The sequence below is a fragment of the Ictalurus punctatus genome, chromosome 4 (genome assembly GCF_001660625.3).
Source record: "Ictalurus punctatus breed USDA103 chromosome 4, Coco_2.0, whole genome shotgun sequence".
NCBI classification, from domain to species: domain Eukaryota; kingdom Metazoa; phylum Chordata; class Actinopteri; order Siluriformes; family Ictaluridae; genus Ictalurus; species Ictalurus punctatus.
In genome coordinates this window covers 33662754-33667597 of record NC_071284.1, presented here as the reverse complement: position 1 = coordinate 33667597, position 4844 = coordinate 33662754, and the positions used below count along the sequence as shown (strand labels likewise).

Genomic DNA, 4844 nt, shown 5'->3' with positions numbered 1-4844 from the left:
ACACGCACACACACACACACTAATGGTAGCAGACAGTAGTGCATCTTTAATTGACAGGTTTATATATATATATATATATATATATATATATATATATATATATATATATATATATATATATAAATTAATGTGCGTGTTCTCATACCTTATCGTTTCTATAGCAACAGCTCATTCACAGGGACTTGTACTGCATATGTTAATAATACACAGATGAAGATGTAAGGTGTGCATTTATATGATGTGTTAGATATTTAAGTTTATATACGATAATATCAATAGTCATTCACTTATTTATCTTCAGTAAGCGCTTTATACCGATCACGGTCGCTGTGGATCCAGAGAGAACCCCAGTACATCAACACCTACAGTAAGAACACATTAGCATAGCCAATCCACGTGGATTGGGATGTTTTTGGAAGGAAACCAGAGAACCTGGAGGAAAGCCACAATGACGGTGAGTCTTTTCTGATGCTTCTAATAAATAATTGTTACTAAACTCCAGGGATGTCCAATAAAGTTTCTGTCAAATGATTTCAGTAATCCTCTTCTAAAATATAATCGTCTTGTTGAATTGAAATGAAAGATTGAAAAAAATAATAATCTAGTCTATGTTATGCCATTTGGGGCTAAAAACTAAGTGCCATGAAGTCAACTACTGACAAAATGTGTTATGGAAGGCAAATACTGAACATATGATCTCAGTTAAATCCATTTCAGGTCTTGGGTTTAACAATAGAAAATGTGGAAAAGTTCAAAGGTGGTGAATACTTACTGATGGCGCCATCTACTGGCCAAATGCGTGTACATGCACAATAATAAAAACAAAAACAATTTGGTAGTTACTGACGTGTAGAGTTGATTGAAAGGTCTGTAAAATCGTTATAAAAGTCACTTTATTAACTCTTTATTAAAATAAACATTAAATGTTATTAAATGTTCATTAAATGTAAGAAAAAGTACTTGGAAAATATATTCTAAAATACAATGAAATAAATAAAATAGAGGTTTTAATTCTATTTCTAGGTGATATAACAGCATGAAGGCTGTTAAGACTTTATAGCAAACAAACAAACAAACAAACAAACATATACATAATGCATGAGTCAGATTAAACCCAGATAGCAAGATGACATTGATTCAATGTTGAAATTCCATCAGAATCATCATTTTGGTTGAGGTTGAATATTCAGTACTAAATAATATTGAATCAACGTTGATAATTCATTAGCTTTTCAGTGTTGAAAAGACAAACAGTGAATCAGTGTTGATTCAGTGTTGATTCAGTGTTGAAAAGACAAACAGTGAATCAGTGTTGATTCAGTGTTGATTCAGTGTTGAGAAGACAAACAGTGAATCAGTGTTGATTCAGTGTTGATTCAGTGTTGATTCAGTGTTGAGAAGACAAACAGTGAATCAGTGTTGATTCAGTGTTGAGAAGACAAACAGTGAATCAGTGTTGATTCAGTGTTGATTCAGTGTTGATAAGACAAACAGTGAATCAGTGTTGATTCAGCGTTGAGAAGACAAACAGTGAATCAGTGTTGATTCAGCGTTGAGAAGACAAACAGTGAATCAGTGTTGATTCAGTGTTGATTCAGTGTTGAAAAGACAAACAGTGAATCAGTGTTGATTTTCTGGTCAGCTTCATTTCCCCACTGGTGGGGCTTAGATTTAATGTCCCCTCATTCAACACAACGCAAATCAACTGGATGCGTTTCCATGAAATTTAGTGAGCATATTTGTGCTCCTCATAGGATGAATCCTGTTCATTTTGTGACCTCATGACCCTTCCATCTAGTTGAACAAATATTGATATATATTTTGTCCGTCTTGATCTGTTTTTCATCGTTTCAATGTGCAAATCTGATAAAAAATCTAATTTCAAATTTCAACACTGACTCAATGATAATATGGTTGATGCATTAACGTTGATCCAGTATTGATTCAATGTTGATTCAGTGTTGATTCAGTTTTGATTCAGTATTGATTCAATGTTGATTCAATGTTGATTCAGTGTTGATTCAGTGTTGATTCAGTATTGATTCAGTTTTGATTCAGTGTTGATTCAATGTTGATTCAGTGTTAGTCTGCTATCTGGGAATCTAGTGCTGAGTCTTAGCTAAACGAATATTCGTCTCTTCTAGAAATAAAAGGATGAAGTATACGTATCAGATGATCTGGTATGCGTAGGACATTTTTCAGTATTCGGCGTAGGGATTTTGAAAATGACAGTTAATAATATAGTTCTAATAATATATTTATGCACAACTTCATCCACTCCCACTGCAGTGATGAAAGGAGACCAGCAGTAGGTATATGGGGCTTGGATTGGACCTAATAAAAACAAAAACAAAAAAGGATGACATTATATTCTATCCACTATACACAATGTATACATACATATCTATACTATATTCTCCATTTAAGGCAGTAAAGAACCTGTAACTATCTAAAGAAGTGTGCGTATGAAACGACACCACCTCTATGTTCACCAATGGACAGAAATATTAATTAATTTTCTAATGTGTACAAAACAAAATCACATTAAAGTGAAAAATCAAGCCGTGAGCTAAATAAAAGCGCTTGTGCTAGAGGAATGTTTGTTATTTCAGAGAAAAGGACAGAAATACCTGTACAGCTATCGAAAGTTAAGACTATTCGCTTTATTCGGTGATGGATTAAACGTGTAGTTTGTTAGACGTTATGTGAAAACTAGAAATGGTTCCATGTAGAACCTTTAAAGAACCGCTGAGGAACACTTCCCCTTCCTAAATGGGCATGTACTAGTCACCTGGCTTCAACAGAAAAAAAAATGCTATAGCAATAGTTTTAACTGCAGTAAATAATCACACACAATAATAATAATAATAATAATAATAATAATAATCACAAATTCGAGTGAATTTATAAAGATTTGAGGAGATATAATGATGAGTTGTAATGATGTATTTAATATTTTCTTATGGTTTCACATCAGAACCAGGTCAGAGTTCACTAACGCACTATTTCCCAGTACCTCACTAGGACACATCCTGGTTTGAACTCACATCTACCGCTTCTGAAGCTTCTTGTTCTCCAGCTCCAGCTCTTTGATTCTCGCTCTGAGCTCCTCAACATCATCCTCTGGGTTCCTCTGTGCTGCTGCTCCTCCATCCTGACTGTTTGTCATGACCTCGACATAGAGCCGATCAAAATCATCACAGAGACGTCCAAGCTCCTCTTGAGTACCAGACATGGTGATTTTGAAGATGTCGTTTACGCCACGTTTCTTAGTCATCTGAAAAGACAGGTTGGTTGTGATCCTGCTCAGAATCACCCTCGTCCACTCCCCAGGGTTAGTTGGCCTCAAGAGGACCATATGCAGTCTGCCCTGGCAATATATTCTAAACAGAACATCTGGGTTTTCATGAAGAGTTCTCGCTATGTGCGCTTTTTTCTCTTGTTCAGTCATTTTAGTTGGGTTTACTCCCTCGTACATGTCCCTCACCCGGTTCTCTGCCATGTTCCTCCTTTCAGCAGGCTCAGTGAGATCTCAGGCTTTTAATGGAAACATGTTGCGCAACTTCACGAGGAGGGAGGAAAGGAAAACGAAACTCAGTGGACTCGACATGTCACATGATCTTAAACGGGAAAATCGTTATGACTATTACAGGAGACTTTTTTTTTTTTTAAATACATGTGATTATCTGTTCCGACTTGGAAAAGAATTAAAGGTACATTTCAACATGTTATCACCCCAAATTGCACATGTGAAATGATGAAGAATATTCCCCTGAGAAATCACCTGAAAAATAAAAACACACACCCTACTTGTGGAACAGGAGAGGGTGGGGTAAGATGAGCCGTTTTTGTGAGACACAAATGAAACTAATGCAAGTTCTGGATGTGTCCAGGATTCCAAGTCCAGGAGAACCTTTTCCAGTCCCACAAAGAACCAGGTTTACTTGAACCTGCTTCAAGGGATGACACCTTGAAGAACCAATACACTGCTCTGAAGAACCTATAATAAACCCTAAAGAACTTCTTTAATCTCCAAAGAACCATACAGATCAACTCAAGAACCCTATACAGTACAATAAAAATGGTTCTTGACTAGAAGAAGGTTCTTTGCAGAACCCACGATGGTGTAATGAACCATTAAAGAAGCTTTATTTTTAAGAGAGTAGGGGTAAGTGGATCCAGCTACAGGGTGAGTTCAGCCATCTGAATAAACAGTTGGAACGATTGTATTAACCAGATATTAAATAGACAACTCTAAATATAATTATTAATAATTAAACCGCCACCACCCTCCATTCTGCTGATATTATTGGTGTTCATGAAATAAATATTACAACTAATTTGTCTACAGTCTCTAGGATTACGAAACAGACGTGGAAGTTTTCAATCTAATGAAATCTCGATTATTTTGAGGAACATCTACAGATGAATTGTTTTACACTTTCAGTGGAGACTCTCAACTGTATGTTTGAAATAATAGCAAACATTTTGCCTATAAACATACTCTCTCTCTCTCTCTCTCTCTCTCTCTCTCTCTCTCTCTCTGTGTATATATACACACACACACATATATATACATATACATACATACATATATATATATATATATATATATATATATATATATATATAGTATATTTGTAGTTTATATATATATATATATATATATATATATATATATATATATATATATATATATATATATATATTTACAGCATAAGTTCTCACAACTGGTGGGAAAGACCGAAATGTCGAATATTAAAGCAAATTCACAGTAAGTATCCAGTAAGTGTGATCCAGTAAGTGCATTACATGATTAAAACAATGCTCTTATGTATCTCTAA

General features: G+C 34.9%; 1 long non-coding RNA gene across 2 annotated transcripts; it reads right to left on the bottom strand.

Annotated features, from left to right (window-relative positions):
- Positions 1 to 875: 875 nt before the first annotated feature.
- LOC108264391 (uncharacterized) lies at positions 876 to 4497 on the bottom strand. 2 transcript variants are annotated; one of them, XR_001812409.3, is made up of 2 exons: positions 3017 to 4497; positions 876 to 2334 (listed from the first exon to the last, which is right to left on the bottom strand). It is a non-coding gene; the product is annotated as an uncharacterized LOC108264391 (long non-coding RNA). The 2 variants fall into 2 exon arrangements; XR_001812408.3 differs by having other exon boundaries at positions 3048 to 4497.
- Between the last annotated feature and the right edge of the window lie 347 nt (positions 4498 to 4844).